Source organism: Ailuropoda melanoleuca, chromosome 20 (assembly GCF_002007445.2).
Source record: "Ailuropoda melanoleuca isolate Jingjing chromosome 20, ASM200744v2, whole genome shotgun sequence".
NCBI lineage: Eukaryota > Metazoa > Chordata > Mammalia > Carnivora > Ursidae > Ailuropoda > Ailuropoda melanoleuca.
The window spans coordinates 21,754,419-21,770,725 of record NC_048237.1 but is presented as its reverse complement, the minus strand read 5'-3'; the positions used below and the strand labels follow the sequence as shown (position 1 = coordinate 21,770,725).

At 35.1% G+C, this 16,307-nt stretch overlaps 1 pseudogene; it reads left to right on the top strand.

The window, feature by feature from the left end:
- Window positions 1-16,307, top strand: part of LOC109488504 — a 181,014-nt pseudogene that overhangs the window by 22,013 nt on the left and 142,694 nt on the right.

The following is a 16,307-nucleotide window of genomic DNA, read 5'->3' as shown; positions in this document are numbered from 1 at the left end:
AAAAAGACTGTAAACAAATAATAGAACTCTAGTTAGAGGATCTATTTTTGATGGTAGTATGAGCTTACAATTCTGAAACTGCCCTTCATGTATTGTAGGACTGAGCAAATGATTAAATATTTAGAGGATTAATAAGCTAGATTTCTTACTGTTGGAGAAAGGAATTACAAATATGGAAAGAAGAAGGCTAGAATGAATTCCATGGTACTGAATTGCAATGAGAGTAATTAGTATAAATTCATGGGTTTAAATGGATGGATGAATGGATGACAGATGATAGATAGATGATAGATAGCTAGATAGCTAGATGATAGGTAGATAGATGATAGATAGATGATAGAGATGATAGATGATAGATAGATGATAGATAGATAGATGATAGATAGATAGATGATAGATGATAGATAGATGATAGATAGATAGATGATAGATAGATAGATAGATGATAGATAGATGATAGATGATAGATAGATGATAGATAGATAGATAGATGATAGATAGATAAATAGATAGATAGATGATAGATAAGAAAAGTGGATAGAGCTGTATTTATATCTTTTTAGCCCTGCCTGTTGAGATCCCAGAAGGAAAGATACCAGCAGCAATGAACATGTCCTAAACCCTGATTTTGGTTTCTAATATACCATCTCCCATTAAAAAGCACTGGCCTTGTTGGAAATATAGCTGACTCTTAGTGTTAAGGCAAGGAAAGTTAAAAGTGAAACTGGAACATCTTGTAGCTCCAGAAAGTAAAACTGTACTAAAAAAAAAGATGATGGAGGTAAGCCAAAAAAAAAAGACATAGGTGCCAGTTTGAAGGGTTTCCACTCACTAAATATGAAATAAATTGAGTATTCAAATAATGGTAGTAATAGAATATTCATAACATAAAAAGAAATCATGAATCTATGCTTCCATAAAAAACAAATGAAAAGGTAAATTAATGGGAGAAGGAAAATGTTTCCTTATATTATGGCTAGCAAATGGAGAGAAAATAACAGTTATAAAATTACTATTTGGCAATTATAGCTTGTCTAAATATAGCCAATTGTCCTTCAGAAAGCCTGATGAGGATAAACATCAAATTAGTGGCTCCCAGATGGGCAGGATAGCAAGAGCTACTTGTTTAGCAGATAAATCAGCAAGAGAATTGATACACAATTCACAAGAACGTTGCTTCTGTGGCGATCTCAGAAATATGAGCTTATACTTCCATAACTGATACTTCTTCAGAATTAATAACTTCTAATATGACATTGATCACTTCATCATTTTTCTAACAGATTACCTGAATGTCTCAAATCCCCTTTGCTTCTATAGCACCCCAAAATCATAAATCATGTGTCTACTATATGGTAAGTGTTTACCATTTTCCTTTCGCCAGTATACAGGCTCAACTCAAAGTTATTAGTTTTGCCGGTTGGGAAAATAGAGCATTAGGCAATGGAGTTGATAGGATGGTTGCACATTCCATGATGAATACTTGTCCTGTACAGGAAGTATCTGCCATTTTCAAGAAAAAGCCATTTATAAACAACACTGAATCAGATTTCATTAAAGAAGTATTTGTAAGGGCAGTCCTGGACATACCTCCTGAGTTATAGCTAAACAGTTATGTAATATTTCCCTTTATCTGGAAGGATTAAGATCTACACAATGTTAAATTGTGATATGAGAAGCAAAAAGTAGGAAGACTTTGTAAGCAGTAGAATAAATGACAGAGAAATGATTAAAGTTGCCTGGAAGTAACAGAGACTGCACAGTACCATGGCTGAAATTACAAAGGAGATTGTAAATGCCATATGCGCACAGCCAAAGAGTCATTTGCTACCATGGTAATGGAGATCACTAAACTTTAAAGCATTTACTGGCCTCACAAGGAGTATCTGTTCTCTAGCTAATACATTCTGCTGTTTTTGGTTAACGCTTCAAGGCAAATAGGGGGAGGAAATCTCTTTAAAAAGCTGATTGGGTTTCAAAGAATAAAAAATTAAGTCTGAGTTTTTATTTATTTAACTATGGCTACGTCATATTTGAAGCTGATTTACATGAAATTTTCTAAACTACAAGAATGGGATTTTATTTTTTCTGTAATAATTATTTTTGCTTGGATTTAAGGAATTAGCAGGTGCTTTCATGCTATCATGCAGCTGTTATCTAGAAAGGACATTGAAGTGATGATTTGTGCCAAAAGAGATAGAACACTTATGATCAGCCCTTCTCTGGAGGAGCAGAATGATGAAAAGGAGGGATAATAAATCCTGACCTGACCACCCAGCCTGCTGACAGTAGTACAGACCTAATTGTTACTAAAACAACTACTCAAGGTGCCATGATCCTGAAACGCGCACCTCACTTAAACAGCAACCACAACAAAACACTGTCGTATGGAAATGAGTACTTCTTGTACACAATAACAAATCGCTTTCTAGAAAATCTCCAGACAGGCAGCTCAGTACTTATCTAGTGCCTACCTAACCTGAGCAGCCCAAATAGCACAGCCAATCAGCAGCACTCAGATACTTTGATTTCCTGACATGGGATAGGTGCTGTATCCTTTCCCCAAGCCTCAACCCTAGAGCTTAGCTTTTGCTTTAGATTAGATTCCCTGCTTAACTCTCCATCTGGTCCAAGAATCTTTAAGTTTGTTCTTTAACATAATAAAGGAAATAGCCTTGTGGAAGCTAAAATCAAACAGAAAAGAAACATTTGTGATATATATCAGCTTTTACTAATCTGCAATTTGTTGTGATTTCTTTTTTTATTGTAAATAAATATATATCTTTGTACTTAATTTTATGTTCATAATTTTAAATTATTTCTCTTCGAGGTAGTCTCCAAAACTGAATAAATTTCAGGTCTCAGAAAACCTGGAGCAGTTGGCTATAATTCTGGTATATTTGAAAGTGATGGTTTGACATTGGTTTCCCATGGGTTCAAATATAGTGAGGATGTCTGGATTCAGATGTTATTTTATCTGTGAGATCTTCCTCTGAGGAAAACTTCTTAGAGCTGAATAGATAATATCTAGTCACACCAATCGCTCCCACTTTATAGTCCTAGGAAACTTACCTGAACAAATTAATATATATGCCCTCTTTTTTTTTTTAAGATTTATTTATTTATTTTGGAGGGGGAGAGAGAGCGCGTGAGAACAAGTGCAAGCATGTGAGAGTGGGGCAGGGGCAGAGGGAGAGAGAGAATCCCAAGCAGACTCCCTTCTGAGAGTGGGGCCTGACTTGGAGCTTGATCCTAGGACCCCCATATCATGACCGGAGCTGAAATCAAGAGCTGGGTGCTCAACCGACTGAGCCACCCAGACACTTGTACACCTTCTTTTTAAGAAAAAAAATGTAAACCTTCGTGTGCAGCCCCTTTTCATCTTGGCTACCAGACTTTCTCATAAAATGTAACTCTAATTAGTTTATCTCAAAGGCCTATTTATATTAATTCCTTTTATGCTACCTCTGTTTTAACTTGCGTTATCTCATTTTATTTATATATTATAACCTATCAACCCATCTTCCTGAATGTTTGCAAAATTGAACTCCATAATAAATAAGCATTCCTCCAAACCCAAAATAGAAAAAAGGAGTAACTAACTGATCGGTTTTTATTTGCAGGTCAATATCAAAGAGTTACCTTTATAATTACCATGCATCCATCCATCCATCTTTGATAAATACTTCTTAATGCCTACTATATATCAATTACCAACAAGTGAAAAGAATATTCTCCTAGCATTAGTCAAGAGATCAAGAGAACCTTTAAAAAAGATATCCTTTTTAAAATCTGTATCATCTGTAGAGCACAACGCTGAGATTTAAACATAGTGACTACTCAATAAATATCTGTGGGTTTACTATAACTTAACATTTCAACACAGAAAAAAAAAATCTTACATCCAGAAATACTTGAAGTGAATCCTAGGTCTGACACTTAGGAAAACCATTTGATACCTGTGTGTCTCCAGCTCTCCAATTATAAAATGGGATGACAGTTCTCCTCTACCTATCTAGTGAGATTTCTGTGAAATTGTGACACTGAAATATCTGAACAAGTGCTAAGCCAAGGGTGTGGTAGAATTGACAATACATGGTCCCTCCTTATAATCTAGTGGAAAAGACAGAAATGCATGATGACAACTATCATGATGGAGGACTCTGCATAGTACAGGAGACTAAAGTGTCTACGTCTGCCCTTGGGATCTGTCAGGGTTGAGAGAAGTACCTTTGAAGGGAGACTTATAGCAAGAATTTAGCAGATCAAAAGGAAAGGCAGGGCATTCCAGGCAGAGGAAATCATTCCTGCAAAACACAGTGGTATGAGAATCTGTGACATGTTTGCAAAGTATACAGAGTTCATAACTGGGAAAGCATAAACGGGGAAAAGCTGCAGTAGAGCACAAATTAGGGAAGAAGTAGAAGGTAATAGGAATGGGTAAACACACAAGGTGAAGTCACAAAAACCACCATTGTACACTATGCAAGAGTTTGCATTCCCCCAGTTGGGCCATGGGACACCACTCAAAGTTCTGGATGAAGAAAAGACTACAGATATGCTTACCAGAAAGACCTTTCTGATCCCAGAGAGGAGACCATATTGAAGAAAGCAAGACTAGAATTAGGAAATGCGATAAGTCCTCTTCCAGATTTCCTAGCAGATCTGACGACCACCTAATCCTCTCTCCATCGTTCAGGCAAAGTTTACTGCCAGATTCACCCCAACTCTTGTCTCCCAAGACCAGTACTTGCCTACTATTACTCTACCAGTGCTATGTACCTTCAATTATACCTTTCATCCCACTACAACATTAGATTATAAGACAAACTAAACAAGTTTGACCTTAGGAAAAGCACATTGGTCTGATAAATTCACATATAGCAATGACGGTATTAGTAGCTAACATTTACTGAGTGTAGCTAGGTATGATATACTATGCTAAGCATTTTACATGTACCATTTCATTTAATCTTCAAAATAAATGTACAATTATAGTGATGATTATTGTCACCATTTACAAAGGAGGGGGAAAGGTTAGGGAACTTTCAAATCTGCCCAAAGCTCACACACCAAGCAAATAGCTAAGTTCAACCTCAAACCCAGGGGCATCTGACACCAATACTCTTACCGTACCACATATGGGGCACAGAAATGACAAGATGGACATTGCCCCAAGTATTTTGATACTAAAGAAAACAGAGCTACATCTGTTTTTTTGTTGATAAACCCTGAGATGCCAAGGTAACATGAATTTTCTAAATTTTCCACCATTAACTGTGTAATTAGAAAAAAATTAGCAAAAAGTTATTCATTTGCTAACAATGCTTATTCAAAACAAACATACTAGAAACTGTACAGTATGATACAATCACAAAAATGCATTATTTCGGGGCACCTGGCTCGCTCAGTCGGTAGAGTACGAGACTCTCAATCTCAGGGTTGTGAGTTCAAGCCCCACATTGAGTGTAGAGATTACTTAAAAACAGAAAAAATCTTTTTAAAATGCTCTCTTTTGATAGTATAAAACTGATCACTGAGTCACACTACCATGAAATTTTATCAACAAAAAGACACTGGCTTAGCTTATGGATGAATGAAAGGAAATGTGACTCAAAAAATCTAAAATTGTGAACATTTAAATATTCATGTTGATTTAGGAAAAGAATAAATGTTTCTTAGTATTTATTTATACCTCAGTGGTTCCAAAATCAAGATCTTGGGGTGTTGACAAAATTTTAGTCAAAAAGATAAAATCAATAAATGAGGAAAATGGAACAAAGAAAACAGCATTTTTTTCCCAGCAGATTTGAATCCGTAGTTATCCTGTTTATTTAATATGAAAATTAAATTGCAGTCTTAAGAATATACAAAGAGTAGTAGGCAGGATTTTAAGATGCTCACCCTATGATCCCTACCCTGGGTGTACATACCTTGTATAATCCTCTCCCCTTGAGTATGGGACTGTGAATATGATGGATTTTACTCCTTTGATTAAGTGAACTATTATGAGTAAACTGAAGGGATTTTTAATACTAATTAAGATCACAAATTAGTTCATTTGGGGTTAAAAAAAGAGAGATTATTCTGTATTGCAATATCAATGTGATGGGATAGAAGGTAGTAAACTTGTGGTGAACATAGCATAATGTATACTTGTCAGGTTACTAAATTGTACCCCTGTAACATTGTGTCAACTATACTCAAATAAAGAAAGAAATAAAAACAAAAGGGAGATTATCTCTGATGGGCCTGACTTAATCAGGTGAACCTTTTTTAAGGGACTAAGACCTTCCAGAAGGAAGAGATTTAAAGCATGATAAACTCTGTTTCTGGCTTTGAAGTGGTCCTCCAAGAGCCACAAAGCTAGTACCTGAGAGCATCCCATAAGAACTGAGAATAGTTCCTGCCCAATAGCTAGCAAGAAACTGGGGACTTCAGTCCTATAGCTGCAAGGAACTGAGTGAGCCTGGAAGAAGACTAGGGCCTCACACAGGACCAGCCTCATCCTGACCAACACCTTGACTGCAGCCTTTCAAGATCCTGAGCAAAAAATCCAGCCACCACATGCCCAGACTTCTGACATATAAAACTGGAAGATAATAAACATACAAAAATTATTTTAAGCCACTATGTTGTGGGAATTTGTTATACAGCAATAGAAAACTGATACACTAAGGCAGGAGTATAACCCACCACATGCTAAACACATAAAAAACTGACACCAGTACCCAACTGGCCTCTGACACCAGTACCCAACAAAACATAGAACAAATTGCCCTCAGGTAATCCAGAGCAAACCATGCACATAGAAGAATATACATCCCTAAAGAAATCTTACATAATCTGAGATTTTTAGGTTTTGCACTTTCACCAATGCAATAAAAAAGACAATGCCTCAAGATTGACATGATGTGAGTAAACAGCAGAGGTGAAATATAAATCACTTCAACAGCTCTTATAGAAAATCTACCTCCTGCCACCAGAAGAATTACTCTTGTTTCTTACTATGAATCTCGGATTTCTAAAGGATTAAGTCTCTGTCTCGATAACTAAGGTAAAGATGAGAACTCAAGCCTGCCTATTCTTTTTCCCTTTAGTATTGAGCCTTGATTCACTTGGATTTGTCACAAGTTTGTAAAGACCTATTTTCTCTGCTTTTTCTCATACTGCAATGTCTTAGGATTGAGAATGAAGAAATTTCATGGTCATTGGGTAACAGAGCCAGAAAAACTAGATCCTATTCATTTTTATATCCCTGGAGCCCATATCTTCCTATCAACCATGTTTTGTTTTTTAATGTTAAAAATCAGTAAGAGGTGTTGAGAAATTGCATGTTTGTTCCACCCTCACTCTTTCTCTCCCCCAACACTGCCTGCACCATACACACACACTTATTTAGACAATAATTTTGAGAAACAAGACTGAAGAAATGAAGGTATTATTTTCTAGTTGTATAAGAAATAGACTTATAGTCTGAATTCTGTCCAATACGAAAATGTTCCATAACTAAAAATTTAGAAGAAGGTAGTCCTTCGCTACAAGCAATCTATTTGCCATTTCAGAAGCTGAAATACTGAAACTCAGCAGATGGATTACAGATGTAAATTGCTGCTGGGAGCACATATAGCAAAGAACATATTGAAGCTATTTCATTCACAGAGTAGGATCAATGCTGATCCCAGTGAAAACCAGGATTGTTAACAGGTCTAGATGCCACAAGATAATTGGTTAGGAAACACAAAATCCATTCCTAAAATTACACTAGCCCTCTAATTGTGAATTTGTTCATTAACAGATTGCTATACATCTATGAAAAAACAATTCGAATCTGCATTTCAGGACAACCTGGAATTATCCTAGAATCACACAGGTGAAAGTGCGTGCAACCAAAAAAGCTGAATTCCTCGGCATACTGCAAGAACATTATGGGTATGTATATACACATAAATATAAACGAGGTTATATCTGTCTTCCATAGGAAAAACTATTTTTAGCAATGTAGTGATGTGAAAAACACAAATTATATCTATACATCAGATTTTAAAACAGGAATACTAAAAAATAGGCTAAAAGTGTTATTTTATTTTATTATGAGAATATGAATTTTGCAATGCCTAGTAGAAAAGACGTAAGAAAGAGGAAAGAACAAGGGGGAAAGGGAGAAAGAAGAGGACTGGAGAAAGGAAAGAAAGAAGGGAAGAAATAAGGAAAGAAATCAGGAAGGAAAGAGGAAATAAAGGAAGGAAGAAAAGAAGGAGAACTGTGAGATGAAATTATTTTGCAACCCAAATCGCCTCAAAGATGTATTGTGAGATAGGCACTGCTTGTCACAAAGTAGCTGAGGACAAAATCCAGTGATAATAAAATATACAAATAAATAATTACAATACAGTATGAAAAGGGTTATAATAGCTGTTAATTCTGCCTAGGGACATAAGTTCACTTTTCACAGACGATATTTTATCTGACCCTCAAAGAGCTAACTAAAACAGCATTTGCTAAGGTGGAGTGAAGGGATCCAGATATAAACTTAATACCAAGAAATTCCAACTTTCTTAATTTTGTCCCTCTTAACATTCAACCAACTCCACAGCCACCTCCCAAACTCATGTGTTATATCTTGTTTCTGCAAGTTGCCCCAGATGAATGACACATCCTTCTGGAAAATAACTCCTTGGATGATACTACAGGACAAGGTGGAAGCCTACTGACCTACATGTCACACTGGAGAATAAGGAGGCTTTGAGCCTCTTTGAGCAAGACACAAGAATTGGTTATTTTCCGACAATTGGGACTATCTAAAGAAAGGAAAGCCAAGTAGGTATAAGACTACCAGGTGAACTGACAACCTTCTGAGAATGGTGTTTGGTAATGGCTCCACACAGCAAGGGCTATACACACACAAGCTACACATGATTTTTTTTTTAATTCAATGAGAAGATTAGAGATCACAGAGAAAAAATAATTAGTGAATTACACTGTCGATAAACAGAAATTATCCAAACCAAGGCATACAGAAAAAAATAAGACTGATGAAAAATAAACAGTTTCTAAAACTATAGTTGGATTACATGTATAAGAACACCCTCTCAGCATTTCTATTCAACATGATACAGGGAAGTCCTAGCCAGTGCAGTAAGATGGGGGGGGGGAAAGATATATAGCTTGCACAGGATTAAACACACTATTTATTTACAGATAACATGACTATATATGTCAAATGTTCATTTAACATCTTAATATGAAAAAATCGTCAATTACCTCCAAATTGATCTGTAGTTTCAATGTAATCCCAAACAAAATCTGAGCAGGACTTTTGTTAGAAAATGATTAGATGGTTTTAAAATATAGAAAAGCAATTTTTTGGTGGAGTCTTTCAGGTTTTCTACATAGAGTATCATGTTGTCTACAAACAGTAAAAGGTTGACTTCCTCCTTGCTGATTTGGATGCTTTTTATTTCTTTTTGTTGTCTGATTGCTGTGCCTAGGACTTCCAGTACTATGTTAAATATCCCTGGTGAGAGGGGACATCATTGTCTTGCCCCTGACCACAGAGGAAAAGCCCTCAGGTTTTCCCCATTGAGGATTATATTAGCTGTGCATCTTTCGTATATGGCCTTTGTGATGTTGAGGTATGTTCCTTCTTTCCCTACTTTGTTAAGGATTTTAACCTAGAAAGGCAAAAAAAAATTTTTTTTTCCAAGTAGAACAAAGTTAGAAAACTTACACTATCTGAGTTTAAGACTTACTATAAAGCCAGTAAATCAAGACAGTATGGTACTGGCATAAGAAAGACATTAGGTATCAATGGAACAGATTGGAGACTCCAGAAATAGATCCACAATCATATGGCCAATTGATATTTGACAGTGTTACAGTAATCCAATGTGAAAAGATCAACTTTTCAAAAAAAATGGTAGTGGGATAACTGAATACTTGTATGGAAAGAAATAACTTTGACCTTTATCTCACACCATTCATAAGAAATAATTCAAAAGGGATAGTAGACCTAAACGTAAGAACTAAACTATACAACTTCTGGAAGAAAATATAAGAGAAAACCTTTTTGATCTTGGATTAGGCAAAAAACTCTTAGATAAGACAAGAAACCACAAAGATGGTATATTTGACTTCATCAAAATTTAAAATGTGTGCTCTTCAAAAGACACCGTTCTGAAAATGAAAAGACAAACCACAATTGAGAGAAAAGTATTTGCAAACTACATTGCAAATGTAGGAATCAAGGACTTGATTCCAGAATAAAGAACTCAAACTCAAAAATAAGACAAACATTGAATTAAAAAATGGGTCAAAAAAGATACACAGAAAGTCAATGAGGACAAGATGTTCAACATGTTGGTCATTAAAGAAATGCAAATTGAAACTATAATGAGAGCATTACACACACACTGGAACAGCTAAAATTTTAAGAACTGAGTGAACTAAGAGTTGATGAAAATGTGGAATGTATTAGTTTGCTATGGCTGCCATAACAAAGCACTACAAACCATGTGGCTTAAAACAACAGAAATTTACTGTTTTACAGTCTCAAGGTTAGAACAGGGGTCTGGGATTACGGTGTCAGCAGGGTTAGTTGCTTCTGAAGGGCATGAAAGAGAATCTGTTCCATGCCTCTCCCCCAACTTCTGGTGATTTGCTGGCAATCTTTGGCATTTCTTGGCATATAGAAACATCACTTCAATCTATGTCTTTTTCTTCACATAACATTCTCCCTGTCTCCCTCTGCATTCAGATTTCCTGGTTTTTTTTTTCTTTTTTTAAGGACACCAGTCATGTTGAATTAGGATTGCATAATAACCTCATCTTAACTAATACATCTATCACAACCCTATTCCTAAAAAAGGTCACATTGTGTGGGTTACAACTTCAATATATGAATCTTGGGAGAACACAATTAAACCCATAACATGGAGCAATGAAAAGTCTCATGCATTGCTTATGGAAATGAAAAGTGGTACAGTCACATCACCAATTTCTTATAAAGTTAACTATATACTTAGTATATGACCTGGAAATTTCACTCTTAAGATCACAAGAGATGTAAAAACATATGTCCACACAAAGATTTGTGTGCTAAAGTTCATAACAGCATTATCACAATAGCCTAAATCCAGAAACAATCCAAATGTCCATGGACACATAAATTATAAACAAAATATGGTATATTAATAATAATGAAATACTACTCAGCAATAAAAAGGAGTAAACTGGTACTATACACAACTTAAATGAATCTTCAAAAAGTGCTAAGTGAAGGAAGCCAAAAAAAGGACTACATGTTTTATAATGCCATTTATTTGAAGCTCTAGAAAAGACAAAACTATAGCGACAGAAAGCAGATCAATGGTCATTTGATGCCAGAGATAGGGATGGAGAATGACTACAAAGGCGCATGGGGAAAGTTTCAGGGTGATGGGAGGTTCTAAATATTGATTGTGGTGACAGGTAATATTCTATATATTTGCCAGAACTCATAAAACTTAAAATGGGTACATCCTATTGTATGTAAATTATATTACGATATGTCTGTTTAAAAAATAGTACCACATTTGGGGGTGGCACAGTCAAATAAGCATCCAAATCTTAGTTTTGGCTCAGGTCATGATCTTTGGGTCATGAGATTGAGCCCTGCATCAGGCTCAGCACTGAGCATGGAGTCTGCTTGAGTTTCTCTCTCCCCCTCTGTCTGCCCCTCCCCACCCCATGCTCGCTCTCTCTCTCTCTCTCTCTTTCTCTCTGGGATAAATAAATAAATAAATCTTTAAAGTAAATAAATAAAAATTTAAAATAGTACCACATTCTAAAATATTCAGAATTAAAAGATGCTTTTATTCTCTGGTAAATATAATAACACACACAAGCTATTTTACTTAATACAAACATATAAAACATGTATCAAGCAGTTACTACAGTGGAACAAGAGCAGGTTTTTTAATCCAAACACATCTGGGAACAAAGCTCCATTCCTCTATTCTGTTTTTGAGCTGACTACTCTCTGATCCTCAATTTCCTCATCTGTAAAACATACTTCATAGTATGGCCTTATAAGTCCCAGGAAAAATTCTATTAAAAAGCACTTGATATTATCCCCTGTGTAGTCACATAATTAAGCATCAGGTTTCTTAGAAATACCCATACTGGAGCAATATTTTGTATAGTCAGCTTATTGGGTAATGATATAATTTATGATGACTATTCTTCAGAGATGCCATTGGAATCTGGATTTTTCTTCAGTAATCATTTAGTTTATCTCTGTGGCAAACAAAGGTAAGTTTATAATTGCATCATTAGAATTCCATTTGACCACAAAAGAAATCTTCTCTGGCAAATAACCTTTAGCACATATGAGTACTTCAGAAGACAGAATATGATTACCTCTGTACTAAAGCTAATATTATTAATGGTATGTTTCAATTGTATTTACTTATCTGGTGGAGATAAAAATAATTATACAATATTGGCATCTAACCAACAATTAATTGCATTGTTAGCTCCAATTCTTCAGCCCTCCTTCCATTCACAGCCTTTGTCATCTGACTTTTGACCTCTTCCTATCAAAAAGTGTAGTTTTTTTTTATGCTACACACAAAAATAAACTATGGAAAAAATAAAAATAAAATAAAATATAAAATAAATTAAAAATGGATTAAAGACCTGAATGTGAGACCTGAAACCATAACTCTCCTAAAAGAAAACATAAGCAGTAATCTCTTGGACATTGGCTTTAGCAGCATTATTTATGGATATGTCTCCTCAGGCAAGGAAAACAAAAGTAAAAATAAACTATCGGGACAACATCAAAATAAAAAGCTTTCACACAGTAAAGGAAACCATTAACAAACCAAAGCAACAACCTACTGAAGGAGAATATATTTGCAAATGATATAGCTAATAAGGGGTTAATATCCAAAATATATAAAGAACTTATACAACCCAACACCAAAAAAACCAACAATCCAATTAAAAAATGGGCAGAGGACCTGAATAAACATTTTTCCAAAGAAGACATACAGATGGCCAAAAGACTCATGAAAAGATACTCATATCATTAATCAACAGGGAAATGCAAATCAAAACCACAATGAGATATTACCTCCTACCATTCAGATATGGCCAATATCAAAAAGACATGAAATAACAGGTGTTGGTGAAGATGTGGAGAAAAGGAAACTCTTGTGCACTGTTAGTGGGAATATAAATTGGTGCAGCCACTATGGAAAACAGTATGGAGCTTCCTCAAAAAAATAGAAAATAGAACTGCCATATGATCCAGTAATTCCACTACTGGGATTACCCAAAGAAAATGAAAGCACTAATTCAAAAAGGTATTATGCACCCCTATGTTTATTGTAGCATTACTTAAAATAGACAAGATATGAAAGCGATCCAAGTATCCATCAAAAGACGAATGGATAAAGACACACAATGAAATATTACTCATCCATTAAAAAGGAATGAAATCTTGCCATTTGTGACAGCATGGATCGACATAGAGGGTGTTACCTTAAGTGAAATAAGTGAGACAGAGAAATACAAATACCTTAGGATTTCACTTATATGTGGAATCTAAAAACAAAATAAATGAACAAAAAAAACCAGACTCTTAAATACAGAGAACAAACTGGTGGTTGCCAGAGGGGAGGGGAGTGGGGATGGATGGAGTAGGTGAAGGGGATTAAGAGGCATAAACTCCTAGTTATTAGGTAAACAAATTACGGAGTAGAAAGTACAGCATAGGGAATGCAGTGAAAAGTATTGTAATAATATTGTATGGTGAGAGATGGTTACTACATATATCATGGTGAGCACTAATATATAAATTCTTGAATCACTATGTTGTACACCAAAACTAATATAACACTGTATGTCAATTATACTTTAATAATATTTTTAAGTTTTCTTTTTCTACCCTTTGATTCTGAGCATAACTGTGGCATTTCCTTTGGCAAATGAGATTGTAAAAGACATTATATAAATGAGGTTTGTAAAAACACTTGTTTGTGCTTTCTTGTCCCTGCCATAGTCATAAAAATATGCATCAGTCAACCTACAGATAGAAGAGAAACATATGATCAGAGTTGATTTCCACCTGTCCTCCCAGCCAGGCCAGCCTAGATCAGCCAAAGGCAGCTGACATCCCAGTGAGCAAGCCCAACCAAAACCAACAAAGCTGCTTAGCCAACCACCCCACACATTGTGAAAGCGATAAAAGCTTATTGTGTGCCACTGAGGTTTCATGAGTGTTTGTTACCTAAAATTACTGCAGTGGTAGATAACCTTCGAACAGTATTCTGGATATAGTCTTTCACCCATTTCATCCAAAAAGTATATCCCATCTTAATTTTGTTTTGGGAAATGAAAGGTAGTCTTTGTTTTTTAATAAGCAAAATCGGGGTGACTGTGTGGCTCAACCAGTTAAGCCTCCAACTCTTGATTCCAGCTCAGGTCCTGATCTCATGGGTCATGAGATTGAGCCACATCCAGCTCCCCGCTCAGCAGGAGTCCACTTGGATATTCTCTCCCTCTGCCCCTCCCCCCACTCGCTGTGTGTGTGTGTGTGTGTGTCTCTCTCTCTAAAAGAAATAAATAAATCTTTAAAAAAATAAGGAATAATCACCCACATTTATTAATAAACAAAGGCATGTGAAATAAATACTAAAGAAGAACACAATTAATAGCCATTTATAATGAAGTCAATCCTTACCTTTCAAAATTGCTTTATTTTTTCTTTAATCTTATAAGGTTGTTTAGTATACTTCAATGGCTTTCAAAGCTGCCATTTTGTTCTGGTATTTATTCTTTCTTCCTTTGTATCTTACACTTTGAGCTTATCAGTTTCAAGATATATCTGAGAAGATTTTAAGTCTGTAGCAAATAAAGGAGGAACCAAGGCCTAATTACTCAGCAAATGAGATACTAATTTTTGCTGATAGAAGGTCCCTTGTTCTAAGATGTACAGACTCCCTTAGGAGAACATTAATATTTCCACACTCGTTCTTGCAGTTCACTTCTCAGACCTCTCTTCTCTTCCTCACATACTCTCCCGTAAAGGTAGACCTGTCTCCATTTTTCAAGAAAGTATATTATAAAGTTTTGTCATATACAAAATATTTAAACACAAATTACACAGATGTTTGGGAGACAACAGGCATTAGAACCTAGAGTTGGACTTCCTATGCTTAAAAGCCTAGCTCTGCCACTTACTAATTGTATGATCTTGGACCAATCATTTAACTTTTATAAGACATTAAGAAATAATCTGTGGAAATGGAAAATAATCATAAAAAATCACATCGTTGGCCTCATCAGGTTGCTAGGGGAATTAACTTTATGTACAGTGCTGAAGACAATGCCTCATTCATTGGAAACTGGAGATAAATCTCAGCTCCTACTCTGATGCTAGCACAGTGTTCTACTAGAGCTTTTGCAAGAGAGGGCTATACACTCCTCTTTGCAGGACAGCTATTAGGGAATATGCAAAAAAAAATTGTATATATATATATATATATATACACACACACACACATGAACGTAAAATGTTCACCCTATAAGAGTGAAAAATGGTCAATACCTTAAAAGAACACCAATAAAGGCTAATTAAACAAGTAATGGTATGTCCATTCAATGGAATAATATGCACTCATTAAAAATTAAATCATTAAGGGTTATTTATTTTAAAAACTATCCACAATATATTTTTATTTATTTTTTTTGTTTTTGTTTTTTGTTTTTAAGTGATGACTCAAGTTATCAAATTGAAGAGAACAATTCAATTTAAAAATGTAGGAAAACAACTTGGAAAGGGAAATACTGATGACTAAGTAGTGAGATCTTCTTTGTGCCTTTTATATTTTCTAAATTTTCAATAATGAACATGTATTACTTTTATAATCCTATTATTTATCTACCCATTTATATTTTAAATTTTATTCAAAATTTTCCTCTATAATTTTCCTATACTTTATGTAAACCCAATTACATTCAATTCTAGATATTTTCTTTGCCTACTTTACCAAAAGAAATTCTTAAATCATCATTTTTACAATACTTTGGTCAATAAAATCAAGTAAGTAAAAGATGCATAGGTTTTGATGATTTTATTTCATTTATGAATTTCCAGCACCAAAGACTTAACCTCCAAACTTTTAGGGAGTTAGAAATATGCTATGAACACAAGGGCCTGTTGTTTAAATGCATGAGGAAATTGACCAAAGTCCTTTTACTTTATTTCTTAGTTCTGAGATCTGATAAGTAAAAAAATTTGACTAAGAAACAGTTCTGAG